The sequence below is a fragment of the Drosophila navojoa genome, chromosome 4 (assembly GCF_054131105.1).
Source record: "Drosophila navojoa isolate 15081-1374.11 chromosome 4, UAZ_NAV_1.0, whole genome shotgun sequence".
Lineage (NCBI taxonomy): Eukaryota > Metazoa > Arthropoda > Insecta > Diptera > Drosophilidae > Drosophila > Drosophila navojoa.
This window is the reverse complement of record NC_142892.1, coordinates 22,239,123-22,254,140: the sequence shown is the minus strand read 5'-3', so window position 1 is coordinate 22,254,140 and position 15,018 is coordinate 22,239,123. Positions and strand designations below refer to the sequence as shown.

The window sequence follows — 15,018 nt, the reverse complement described above, 5'->3', positions numbered from 1 at the left end:
ATTGCTTTTTGTGTGAAATACATAAACTAATGTATTCCCGCAGAATTGATATACATTTCATACACACATGTATAAGCAAATTAGGATTCTGTATTCATTTTTAGATTTACCATTCATTGATTTTGCTTAAAGCGCGTCGCTGTCTTATCGCCTACTCCCTTATAAATTACACTCGTAAATGTCACCAAAAATCAACCACAATTTGAACCCTTTTGCCCCTTTTGCTTGACCAGACTGCCACGCCTTCCCTTCGTCGTAAACTGTGTCAAATTTAATCAACTGGCGTGGAGCAACCTGCGCCGTAGAATCCCCTAACTGCCTTCTTCCAATTATTAATTATAATAACGTAACGTGCGGCGTGAATAAAGTGAAATTTGTTAATAAAACGAAAGATGGGCAAAAAGTGAACCCTTTTACCCCCAAAAATGTAACCTTTATTTTTCTTCTTCTTCTCCTCCTACATCTACTTCTACTCGCACGTTGCTCCATTTTGCCACTGGCTCGGCCTTATCATCCGGTTTTCCACGGCAATTACCGGCGCATCCGCCGGACAGGGCGGGTTATTAAAATTATCTGCAGCAGCCAAAAAGAGAAGTAAAATGTGAGTAAAACTGAAAAGAAATTTCAATTAAAACAACGCAAAAAGGAATAAATTAATATTGCTTTTTTATTTTTTATTTTATTCTCTCTTTTTTTTTTTTTTTACTGCTTCCAATTCTAATTATGAGCAGCTGCGCAAGCATCAAATGTCGCACTCAACATTTGAATTGTTGATTTTTCTTCTTCTTCTTCTTCTTCTCTTATTATATTATATATATGTGTATGTATATATGTATTCATTTTTTTCAATTAAACTTGACCATGTCAAATAGCGAAAAAAGTCGCGAAGTTCTGGACATTTGAATGCCCTAGGATCGCTGCATTGCAGGATATGTTGATTTCATTCAAAAAGTATATATGTATGTAAGTAGCTGCAACAGACATATATTTCTATATCCTTCCATCTGACTTTACATAGGCTAAACACTTGATAGTTTATACATATCTACTTTTAAATTAATACACACCTGTTTACTATTCGACTTATGAGCTCTTCAACGTTCGCTTCACGTCAGCAACAATCTTAACATTGCTTTCAATTGTAATAAATTTCAATCAAACTCACACATTTTTAAAGAAGTGGGCCATAGGATATCTTATAGTCGGATATTTCTGACTTAGGCATTCATACTTGTCGCCATTTCACTTTGATTGCGGCGCAGTGCTTATTTCTTTAGCTCAATTTTTTCTCTTGACTGCCACATGTTGCCGACACTTGCAGCAGTTGCTCACTCCTCCTCCTCCCTCGCTCTATCTCTCTCTCGCTCCCTCACACACTTTGATTTATGATATGCCTGGGCAACTTGCAGCACTGTCACCTGGACGCCTTAATTAAATTTCAGCTGGAGCACTTCCAATGAACTATCATCGAGCTAGGCGAGTGTTTCCCATAGGTAAATAAGTGCCCCAATTACTGGGGCAACTATTTGCCATAGATGTCGATATTTGCGAAAAGTGATATCTAAACATTGGCTGGGCTGTCCTTTGAATGGGCGGCATGTAAATGTAAATAGAACAGCAATATAAACAAATTGGGCACGTAACACTCGTTCGGGTGTTACAAGTGGGCTTACGTAACCAGAATATGTCTGATGACCGCCTCTGAGATACAGTGGGCGGAGCAGAGAGTTTTTCTAATTAATTAATATTAAATTATTTAGAAACTTTACATTGGTTCAGCAATAAAAATAATTATATTTAAATAAGTAGAAAAATAAACAATTTTTTTTTTTTTAATATCAGTCTAGCAGTCTCTATATCTTCATATATAAAGAAATAGTAAGACTGGAAAAAGAAAATGTATACAAATTGAATTCGAAGTAAAAGTTTCATATTTATTATCATTAAATTAATGATCTCTCAAACACGTTTTTTATTTTTCAAGTGTAAACTCTGTTTCTCTTTGACCACCCTCGTGGAGCATTCAAAGCGAGTGAGCTACATACGTCATAGCCCCATCCCTTGAGAAATTTTAATCAGGCGCCGGCAACGCCTAAACATGTGTACCCTTCATCTATCTGTCTCTCACACCCTCTCTCTCTCTCTCTGTCTCTCTGTCTCTGTCTCTGTCTCTCTTGCTCGCTGCTGTAACTGGAAATGCTGTCACATTACGCGGCTGTTACCATATCTTTACAACTGTATCTACAGATCGTCCTCCACGCACTTATATGACAAAGCACAAAACTTAAAAACCTTATGCATGTGATTTGAGGTTGACTCGCCGAGGGGTTGACACCCAGCACAAGTGTCTGCCTACTTATACCCCGTAAATTGGCGGAGTGAGTGGAGAGACTGAAGGCGCTTCATTTCATATTAACTATAAATATTAAAAATAAATTTAAATATGTATATATCAACATATCTCTAAACAAACAATCTTTAAAGAAATTTGAGCATAGTAAACTCAAGAAATTCTCTATCTCATTTATTTAAAATTAGAAATAAGATATATTATAATGATATGTTCGCACATTAAGTATATTTCCATAGCTGCAATAGTAAAATCCCCTTACAGGGTATCTTTTAGCTGGGCAGCCGAAGCAGGTAGTTGTTACTTGTGTTAGCCTGCTGTTCTGGTAAGGGTTTATTTAAATTTTTCTGCTGTTTTGGGCTGAGTGAGCCGCTTGACGGAGTGTTCGGTGGTGGGCTTCCTGGTTGTTTTGTTGCTAGTACTTCCGCTACGGTTTTTACTTTAGCCACGATGCCACCCCCGGTGGGTGGGCCACTTTAGCCTCCCCTCGGCTTTTGTTTGGTGCGCCCGACACATTTCTGACTTTTTCAATTTGACTTTTGTGCAGGGCCACTGCCAGGCCAATGCAATGAGTGCTGCGGATGCTTCCCCCTCATGCGTAATAATGAAATAAACGTTTCGCTAAATGCCTGCGTATTTGGCTTGATGCAAGGGGGTCTGTGGCAGGAGCTGGGGCTGGGGCTGCGAATCGTTTAATTTGATGAGCTTTTCTGGATTTTTGTGGGCATGAGAAATCTGAGAGATAAATGCTTATATAGCCATAGACTAGCGATAATTCTTCTTTTATTTTCAACTTCAACTAAATTTAAAGCAAAGCTTAGTCTATAATAACACACAGCCTTTTTTGGGCCCTGTTTAATTAGGAAGAAATCATCTTAATTATTTTGCTCATTTACGTCTATGAAGGCACTAGCAAACAGAATTTCGAGATTCTGTGGTCGCTCAAACTCTGGGATTCATGGGAAACAGCTGCAACATTCCCTCGCAGGAGCAATTGTTCCTTGGAGAGGGTGTCGAGCCTAGCATATCAAGAGCATCAATTAGCTCCATTCCTATTTTGGGTAAGTAAATTGTTTATTATTTTAATGAAATTATTTATCGAGTAGCCGAATATTTATTTGCATTTTTCGCATTTATAAGTGTATTTGTATATGTATATGTTTTTATTTCTCCTGTATTAGCAAGATAGATTAAAAAGCCTTCGTTGTGCTCAAGCACTCACATGTTTATTATAATTGGAGAAAGGCTCGTTATGATATACAAAAAACTACTATATAAGACTAACTCACTTACGACTTCCTATAGATATACTAAACTTAGCTCAATTTTATTGCAGACTTTAGAGTTCTCTCACTGGCCAGCCCAATATTTATATGAACTTTCTGTGCTGGATGCTGCAAACACCTGAGCAGGAAAACGTTACGCTTTACCGTTGCCAATGCCGTTGCCTTTGGCTTTGCCACGCGGCTCTGTTGATCGACTGCTTCGCATTAATCAGCGCATAAATTTAACGCATTATTATTTATGTGCCTGCTCTCAGCGTATTTGTTGTTGTTGTTGTTGTTATTGCTACGGATTTCATTTCGAAATAGAAATTGTTTTACAAATGTCACGCCCTTGAACCAGGGCGCGGGAGGTAGAGCAACAAGAAAATAAATGGCGCTAAAATGATTCAATTACGCGACAACCCCCAACCCCCAACCCCCAACTCCTGCTCCTGGCCCCAACCCCAATCCCAACAAGCGAAAAAATGAAACGGAAACAGGTGGCAACTCAGGCGACAAATTTTTTAGAACTGAAGCTGGGCATGGGTAAAATTTGTAGACGTGTTTATTGACGGCGCCCGCAGCTGCGTTGCGCACGAAGCCCAAGCCCAAGGAGAAGTCGAAATATAATAAGCGAAAATAAGATTTTAATTGCCACTTTATGGGTTCCGTGGAATGCCATTTTAATGCCAAGCGCAACACCTGCGAGTCCCTGCCCCAATTCCGAGGTAGGGGCACCTCCTCCCAAATGTCGAGCACATTGGACTACACTAATTGCTGTGTGCTCATCCGAATTCCAAATGCCTATTGCCAATTACCAATTGTCACATACCGATTGGATGCGAGCGGCTTGATCAGATTTGCATCCTGCTCCTGGCAGCAGGAGTGGACATCCAGCTTCAGCTCTGTGTCAGCTTTGGATGTTTGCTATTGCGCATTTGCTGGACCTCTTACTTACCCAAGGCGCGCTAAATGCGCTATTCCCACTTACCCACTCAACAGCTCTTCCACTTCCACTCCCACTTCCACTTTCTCATCCTTTTCACGCTTCAGTGAGCGCAGGCTGAGCGAATTTTTAAGTGGGTTCGCCATGGTCTGTGGGTCCAGTAGGGTTATCCGCGCTGTTTCACTTTATTTAATGTTGTTTTTCTTGTCATCGCGAGTAAATCAATGCTGTCGTCTTAATTTATGATTTCATTACTTAAATTGTCTGCAAATAAGTGTGAGATATCCATAGAACACTATTTCACAATTATAAGTAGTACAGGAGTGGAAGAGAGACAGCGATATAGAATATAGAATATGGAATATGGAATATAGAATATAGAATATAGAATGTAGAATGTAGAATATAGAATATAGAATATAGAATATAGAATATAGAATATAGAATATAGAATATAGAATATAGAATATAGAATATAGGAAATATAATATAGAATATAGAATATAGAATATAAAATATATAAAATATAGGATATAGAATATTAATTATAGAATATAGACTATGGAACATAGACTATAGACATAGAATATAGACTATGGAAATTTTATTGCTTATTTGCTTATCGATTTAAGTTAGCTTTGATATTGTTTTCAATAGTTGTTTCATTAAAATTGTATGTCTGTGTGGGAGGACCTTTTTTCAGTTTGAAATGTAAGTGCATTTTTTAAATCCCGACTTAGAGTTTGATTCCATTATTAACGGGTCTTTGTTTACTCTAGACTAATGATGAGCGTTAGCATTAAAAGCTGAAAATTGAGTTTTACAGAGCTCGGCTTTATAGCATTTGTTTGCGATAGTCCAGCAAATCATCGCAATCAGTAGCTGATTGCGATGTGTATGAAGCTTTGTCGTTTTGGCTGTGGAATTCCAGTGCCGAGGGCGTGTTGTGGACCATGTGGACAGTGCTCATTTGGATGTGCAAGATGCTGTTTTACCTGCTGTGGGTTATACCCAGAGAGCTTTTGCGGTCCCTGCAGTGAGTCCTCTTTCGATCCAGCTTGGTTCAGCTGGCTGGCCCCAAATAACTGCTGCAATCGGTCATGCTGCTAAGCTTATTTTTGCTGGGCTATTGTAAATATTAGGCCAATGGACTTTTAATAAATCTCAAGCAATAGACAGATAAGAGTTGATCTAAAAGTCGTATTGGGTTCAGCTGAGCGCCAAGTGTGTTCGGGTATGAGATGCTATGTATAATATATATGAGGCAAAAGTCTCAAAATTCTCTCCATCTTAATGATATTATTTGCGAAATAGCTCAATACCTGAACCTTAACTAAAATCAATCGTAAAATAGTAATAAATATTTATTGTTGCTGTTACTGTTGTTGTGCCCTGGTAACACATGTAAAGATTGTAAAAATGAATTTTTATTGTTGACCACGGCAAGGCACGACAGTGCCAATGCCCGTGCCCGTGCCCTGGTACGCTCCTCAAATTTTAAAATCAGGAATTGACGATTATGCAAAAATCCACAATACACCTTTATGGCTGAGTCGGATTTGTGGGCAAGGGCCTGGGCCTGGCGTGGTGCGACATATGATTTCTTACCACCTCCTGAGTATGACATTTGTTTTATGCCTACTTCAGGCGGTGGACGCATAAGGCAACACATGAGAACGGCCTGCGATAAAAGTTAAATATGCAAAAAGATGAAAATCTATAATTTTTTATGAGTTTTCCCTGCGACACCGGCCGAGCCGAGCCGGGAGCATGGATCAGCCACAGAGTGTAAAAGGCGCAGGGCAGGGGCGGGGCAGGCGTGTTGCCACATTATGTCGCATTTTTATGTTGCTTACTCGCGTGTGTTGTTGCCACTAATTTGCCACGCCCAACCCCAATGCCGCCCGACTTCGAGCCGACTGAGCCGCAATTTGTTGCGGTTTTTCGGCATTGGCGAAATTTGCGCAATTTTTACGATTTGAGATTTGCACGAATTATATATATATTTTTATAGTTTTACAATATGTCGACCCAGTTCGATCATCAAAGTTGCATTTGCTGTTGTTTTGTATTAAATGTATATACATATAAGAATTTATGCGTCTGCCGTTGCGTCTTTTCTGATATAGCAGTATACAGGATGAGTCTAAAGGAGTTTGGATGAAGAAGGTAAAACAAAATTAAATTAAGTGAATTGTCTGGAAACGAGCTCGTAGCTGAGAAATTTTATGCCACGTCTCTGAATACATTGAAAGAAGTCTTTGGGAGAATTATAGTGCATGATTTATAAGAGTTTGATATCGATAGAATTACTATAAATTAAAATTTTCAATTATTATAGGAGGAAAGCTGATGTCGTCATGCTATTAATTCCTTTATATTTAGCATGCCATTCATCTGCTTTCTTCTATCATCTTAGTACATACTGCTGATTTATACTTCATCATCAAAGTTTGAACGATGTCGCGTAGATTATATTAGCAATGGCCAACAAATATATATTGTAAATTGTCAGATATCATATATCAAGCCTACAAAGTCCAAACGTTAACCTATGTATATTGTTATCATATTTGTAATTAAAGGAATCTTGCTTGAAGATTCAGAGGAGGTTTATATCTAACATTTCATGAATACTTAGGCAGCACGTATATATGTGTATTAGTAGTTTATTTCAATAAAGAGAATATTTATAATATTTAACTATTTTATTGAATAATTGGTTTACCTCTTCCAGTTGACTTTTTTTTAAGCTCAAGTCAATAAATTGGTAATGCTCGCTTATGGTAGATATTCTATGATATCAGCTCGAACATCACCACAAAAATTGTAGCACGTGTTTGGGCTGACGACCCAAAGAAGCAATCGACTCTTTGCCGCATCGGGGGTAAAAACAACCCGCGCTTTGTTTTGCCCACTTTTTATTTTAATGAGTGTTGCCGCAAAACAAATCCCACGGCTTGTAAACTCTGTAAAATGTTATCTCTAATGCTTGGAATTTAAATTTTTGGCGCATAATTTACATGAGCATTAAACGAGCAGCAAACAGCGACATCCACATGAATGATGAGGCGTCGGCACGCGACCAACCGCAGATATCCAGCAACAGTGCCCCGCCCCCTTGTCAGAGGCCTTACGCCTTCCGGCTTCCGGCATCCGGTTTCGGCTTCTGCCTCCGGCAAGCCGTGGGATGTGCCAACAGGCAACTATTAAACGGCTAATGGCGATTTCATTGTATGGCCAGATATTAGTTACCCGATAGCCAAAGCGAGTCACGGCCACATGTTTTGCTGTGATTACATGCGAGTTGACACGCCGCTGTTCCGCTTTGCCGCTTTCCTAGGGTGTCTCAGCCACGTGACCAGGTCACGTGTCGTCAATTCAGCCACAAACAAAATGCTACAAGTTATTCTGCTCCCCATACTCTGCCAAGGGGCATATCCACTCGGAAAAGCATTTAGAGCTCAGTATTATTATAATAATTTAATTAATGCCAATATAAATGTTTTGAAAATATATTTTTTAATTATAAGCATTGCAGTGTGAAGTCAAGATATACCATTGCAAAAAAAATAAATGAGAAACTGGCATAAATTCACGGTATTAAACTAAAATAAGTTAACAAATTTATATATACAAATATATATACATATATTAATATAATAATAGCATATAAATAATAGCATTTACTAATATTAATTATTGTTTTAATTACCTGAATGAATTAGACTTTGAATATAAATTGTTTTATTTATATTTAAAATGTGCTTTAATATATTTTATTAATATATCAATTCAATTAATATAATAATTATTATAATGACATTTATTTTCAATAATTTAATAATAATCTTTACAAGAAGTTTGCATATTTTAAAAATAAAAATATAATATTTACATAAATTATATACAAAATGTTTTTTAATTTAATTTTACTATTAATATAATAAAAGCAAAGTTAAAACAGTTATAATAACAAAAATAATAATAATAAATAATAAAACAGTTATAATAATAAAATAAAACAGTTATGAGAATAAAATATTTGCATATCATTGATTTTATTTAATAAATAAATTTCATAAGAAGCTTTCAGCCACAAGGTGCTTGAATGAAAATCCGATTAATAAATTAATAAGAGTGTATCCCAATCTGAACAACATAGTTTTCAATGATTTTTTTCCCTAGATGGATAGGGCAAGGTAACGTATGCCGGGTCGGCAAGTAATATATATTTTGCTAAAAATTGTATATGGCTTTTGTATAGTACAGTATAGAAAGACATACATACATACATATGTATATACGAGAATTATTTTATTATTATTAATTATATATTGCTGTTACCATCTAATCTAAGTCATGATCTCACTACATTACATTAAATTACATTACATTACACAACTTGCATCTCGGTAAGGGTATTCAAGCGTCGCCTTGGGCTAGTTTTTGTTATGGCTCTACTTCTAATATTTGTGTCTTTTAATGTAATCAAATTATGAAAATAATATGAGAGCGTCCGTAAGTCAAGTTGCCAAAATGTTGAGTGATTGTTTTCGCACGGCATCCCTCTCGCCCTCACCCTGTCTTACTCTCTGGGCGTCGGCCTAGGGCCGCCTGCTGAGATTCACTTAAGCCAGCCCTTTGGGGGCGACCAAATAAATTATATTTAAAATGCTAAGCCCTGGTACCCGTACCAGTCAGTCAGCCATCTAGCCATTCAGCCAGTCAGCCAGTCCCTCGTCTACATACTCCTCCCAGTGGGTGTTTCTATTTCAACACTCGAGACCCACTCAGAGCGCTCCAATTGGATTTATGTTTGCGCTTAGAGGCCCACCAGGGTGGTTGAGCGTTGGGTTGGTGGCTTTGATGGGCTTCGTGGGTCGCTGGGCTTTTCGGTAGCTCGTTAGACCGCCCACGAGGATTTGCTTATTGCTTTTAAAAACATTAAACTCTTGCGCTCTGCCACTCTCGTGTTGTTCTTGTAATTACTTGAGCTTGAGCCGACCCACTGTTTTTGTTGTCCTCTCAGTCGTCAAAATGACACATCACGAACTTTTTTAATTTGTTTATGATAATTTAAGTGTTAGACAGGGTTCGTAGTCATGTCTGGCAGTCATTTATTATGAGGAACGAGGTGAGCGTGAAACACCTGTAAGAAAATCATTGAGAAAATGGTGTGATTGAAAATGCGATATGGATTTGATGATAACTCACGAGTTAGTTCAACTGCTGCTCACTTACATTAAAACTGCATGAGATGGGAGGGGACCAGATATACTCTCTTCAAATTGGCAGCGGGTATCTAAGCTTGATTCAGTTCATTAATTGATAAGCATTTATCGTAAAGTAAAGCGGCAAGCGCAGATCCTTGAAGCCATTCAACTTGCGAGGGGAATCCTTCAGTGGCGCACTCAGTGCAATCAATCTCCGATGCGGGCTCTGCTCAAATGCTGTGCGCAATATGCGCAGATTAATTAATTTGTATTACATGCATAGATATACGCACACACACACACACTTACACACTCACGCGCGCAATAAGTCAAGCCGTTGTTGTACAATAATTAATCAAATCAAATGCATAAGTTTCGGTAATCACATGCGTTCCATTTGTAGCAACAACTGGGAAATCAAATCAGCGCCCGAAATGCGCTTAACTTGCATGTCAATTACAGCTGGCGAATAACTGCCCCGCCTCTCGCCTCCCGACTCCTGCCTCTCGCGATTTACGCCTGCCCCCACCTCAGCTAATATTCAAAGTCAATTGGCGGAACTCATGAACTTATCGCCAAGGGTTCGCATGGCTCTCCATAGATCGGGGTTTGAGGCGCGATTATTCATGCCGCACGCACAAAATGCAAATCGAATGCGAATCACTAAAACGCGAAATTGGCAACGGCGCGCTGCGAGCCCACTGAATATCGATACGATTTTCATTTCAGCCAATTTCATGCTAATATGCCGCCATTTGCGTTTAATAGTTGATAAGCCCGTGGAAGCGGGCCGCGACCAAGATGCAAATTCAAGCTGTGGCCGCGACCAATTGGATTACACTTGCCGGGGGCTTCTCTAGGCATGTCATCTATTGGGTAATGAAATAATTCAATTGAAAATTCAATTTCGCCTGATTAAACTTATTTGGTATCATCCTAAAGATCAAAATCTATTTGTTGAGAATAGCATAACTATTATAATTATTTTTTGTTGGTTGTCACATTTATTTCTTCTTTAACTTAGATGGATAATCAAGAAAATTATGCATTATTCCATTATTCTTATTATTATGTTTGTCAGATTTTTGGTTCCTTTTTTTATTTATTCAACAAAATTTGATAATATGAGATTTTAGCAGGGAAATTGCTTATATAGGTCTAATCATTCCATTTGAGCACAAACTTTTGGCTACCATTAAGGTTAGATATTTGGTATAGTAAAATTCGGCATATAATCTAGGGTATTTGATAAACTGTTGATACTTTTCTAATTCTAAAATTGAATAACTGTTGTTGAAAATGCAGAGTATTTGTACTTCCAAAACAGATCCATTTTTTAAATCTAATCTAATATTCTAATATTTCAAAATGGATTTTATTCTTGCCATTCAGTCTATCACTAACTGAAGACCAATCAACGACTTTAAATGGAATACAAAAAATATAATATAAATAATAATGATATAAACCCATTTCTAGGGATTTCCATTTCTTATTGCTCTTTGAGTGGATGGCTTGAGCTCTTGGCTATGCATGAGACTTTTTTAATTTTTCGTAAAAAATGCATTGTCAGAACTGTGCCGAGATTTATGCACACGCAGCTGTGTGTTGTAATTTTTAGCATAGATTCTATATTCATCTTTTTTCAGTTTTATTTCGCGTCTTTTATATTTTTTCATTTTTAGATTCTTTTGCTGCGGCCCGCGATTTATTGTGCGCAATTTTTTCTATCTTTGCGCGCTGGACGCGCACATTGAAAACGAATCACGTGAAATCTAAATAGCATCATAAATCAGAAAACGACGGCAGGTTGCTTTCGCTGTGGATTCGCAGGACTCGCTGAATACGCTCGATTCGCTGGCTGGACTTGCTGGAATAGGTTGCACTCGGCTTTGGTCTGCCCATTTCGGCCAGACAATGATAAATGTTGAAAAAACCTCCCACAGCTCCACATTCGCTTCCCCCCAAAAAAGCCGAAAAAAATGGCGGATGCGTCGCTTGACTCTCATGTGTATGAAAATGGCAAATCGCTAGACGGCCTTTGATTGCGCGAAAGTCTCCCATTCCTTCGACATCCTATGAAATTTGGCTACAAATAGAAAAGAACAAAAAAAAAGAAAAAAACACCCGAGGTAGCACCGGTCATTTGCTCAGCCTGTTCCCCAGGCGCTGTAAATGCAAATACAGCAGCTCGGCGGCTGCCCATAAATATAGGTGTGGGCGTGGCATGTAGTGGGCGGCTAGTTTTGTCCTTGGAGAGAGCAGAACGGCAACGCTAAATGGCAAATGCCGTCCGTATTCGAATGCCTTTTGTTTATTTATTGACGCCGTGCAGCTTGCCAATTCTTATAACTTGTGTGATAGTCCTGCTTCCTTTACTGGTTTACTGGCTTCTGCTTTTGCTGTTGTTGTTGTTGTTGTTTCGTATGATTTATGTGCGATGAAGCGATTGCCAAAAGTTCACTTCAGCCAGTGGTTTAGGCAGTTTAATGAGGTTTTAAAATAAATGTAAATACATATATGCCAACAGAAAGTAGTTCGAATATATTTTGTGGGCTGAGCAAAATTTACAATGTCAGCATTTTATATTATAATAAACAAAAAAATATTATTTAAGAAGAAAAATAAGAAAAATAAGTTATTTAATAAGAAAAAACGGTTTTCAGATTGGAATTAAGTTAAGAATTGGGACATATATGTAAAATACTTTTATACTTATTATATTATTATTGGAATATGTAAAACACTTTTATACTTATTAGAAAAATCATTGATGTGTTGGGTGTATTATGAAACAATAAATTTATATATAAATATAAAATAATAATAAAAAACTATATTATACACATATATTATATACTAAGAGTATTTTGAAAACTTTGTAAATATATTTCAACATATAAATAAAATTAAAAGAACAAAAAATACAAAAGTATATATCAAAATATATTTTAATATATGAATATATAAATGTATGAATGTTAATTGTGTATAGAATGTAATGCATCGATTATTAATGAAATAATACAGTATTGAGAGTATTTGAAAGAATTGAACTTGAACCATTTTAGACAACCTCAAAAAACTGTAACTGTTTAAACAAGATTTATCCATGTTCTCCTCAAACTGTTCTGCCCGTATTTCTACCATCCTGATAAGATTGTGTAACCAGGCAACCAACCACACCGCGTCTTATGCAATTTTACATAAATATACACACTTGAATGAAAGTAAAGGTACACTAAGTACAATTAATTAACTGAAATTTGATAGGTTATTAAAAAATTTAAAAATTTAAAAAATAGTATATTGAAATTTATGTAATCACGTAGTCAATCAGACTTTTAACTGTAACCTCTAGCCAGGGAAAAGGTCTAATTGTATTTAGTACATCAAATCTTATGGAATTTCACTTCCTTCTATGCGACTTTGCTAACTCCCATTTTCGGGCAGCGATGCCATTAACATTTGAAGCGGCTGCCAAAGACATTCAGAGCTGGGACATGAAATGGAATTGTTTTTAATAACAATAAGTTCTACGAGTATTACTCGCAATTACTTAGTCACACCCGGAACCCGTCCTGCAAGTGGACTGACTCATTTGGCCAGCACATAAGCAGATTAATTATGCGACTTTTGCTACATATTTGCCGCGCACACAGATTTTCACTGATGTGCGGGGGCGTCGCATGTGGTTGTCGATGTCGATTGCCGGGGTGGGGTCTCTCTTTCTCTCTTTCTCCCTCTCACTCACTCTCTAATTATGCGATAAGCACAAATTGACCTCCAGATGGGGCACCCCAAGCATTAGTATATTCGTGTCCATGTAATGTTATTGATACATAAATCTGAATATTAATTTCGCCTCGCCGTAGTCCTAGTCGACCGAATTGGATTATGAACTCTCGCTCTCGAACGCCTCTGGCCGGGCCATTTATAAGGCTTTCGCTTTATTGTTTGTAATTAGAATTAGAAATTTTGTGTGTGCATTGCGTTTTCCTTTTATGGCCGTTAACACATGCGCATATGAGGCCATTATTTAGAAAAATCAAATGCTTCCCATTCGTAAGCACAAAATTAAACATAGTTCTCCATAACGGGGTTCCATTCAAAAATATTGGACTTGGACTATTTTTGCGCCTTATGCGCGCTACATTAAAATTGCCTAATGACCGGGTCACTTTCGATATAGCAAGAGGTATAGCAAGACGAAGAGCTAAAAATCTATACGAAACATCTGTACTTGCAAAGAAATAGAAATTTATTTTCATTCCGAATTTATTACCTTTTGAATAGGTTATACTTCGAATATACAAGCCTGTGTACTGCACACATAGTTTGTATTTATTTAAGAGCACTAAGGAGCTCATAGCCACAACTCTATTTTGGAAAGAGTTGTAGTGCCAGCTCTATTTATTTGCCTATTTTGCTTGAATCTGGCACAAAAGTTTCTTTATGAACCGCAAAGAAACAAACAAACGCAATTTTACGAATCACTCTCCAGTATTTCTGGAGGAAGGGGGTTTCGACTAATTGCTATTAGAAGCTGATTTACTTAATTTGTTTACTTTGCGGTGTCGTTTACCCAAAGATCTGAGCCAAGTTTCGGAATTTATGGATGTGGGTAGATTTTTGGCATATTTTTGCAGAAGCAAACTTTGGACATTTGCGGTTTACTCTCATGCAGCGTGAGCAAGAAAAATGCTCAGAAAAGGATCGGACAGGATAGAAATGATTGCAAATTTATGACATTTTCATATGTTGCAGAAGCCCAATTTGCTAATTGGGAAATCTAAAGAGATAAGTTATACTAGAGGAAGTAAATTATAATACTTTATATGGTCTTTACCCTGTATTTAAATTGTAGATGCTTAAATGAGGTGTTTTTACTTCTTTTTACTAGGTTGATTGATAATGTATTATAGTAATATTGAAATATACATTTTACAGACAATAGCCTGAACCTGAAAGTCATAATTCAAAGAAATCCCTGCATCATAATGTATAGTCTATTCTATATATTTTCATTTTCTGAGGGAGTATGAAACACAGGCCAAACCCAAATCTGATCAAATATGATAATCAAGAAGCAGACTCAAAATTTAAAAAAAGCTTCGTTGCAATATCTTAATATGTTTAAAATTAAAAACAAAATGTTAATTCCAGGAAATAAATTTGCTAAATTATATTTAAATATATTTGTTAAATTTTTAGGATCTGGACATCATATACATATCTGAA

General features: G+C 37.1%; 1 long non-coding RNA gene across 1 annotated transcript; it reads left to right on the top strand.

The window, feature by feature from the left end:
- Positions 1-5,183: 5,183 nt before the first annotated feature.
- Positions 5,184-5,767, top strand: LOC115565772 (uncharacterized). The gene is made up of 2 exons (XR_003980903.2): positions 5,184-5,272; positions 5,341-5,767. It is a non-coding gene; the product is annotated as an uncharacterized LOC115565772 (long non-coding RNA).
- Positions 5,768-15,018: the final 9,251 nt, after the last annotated feature.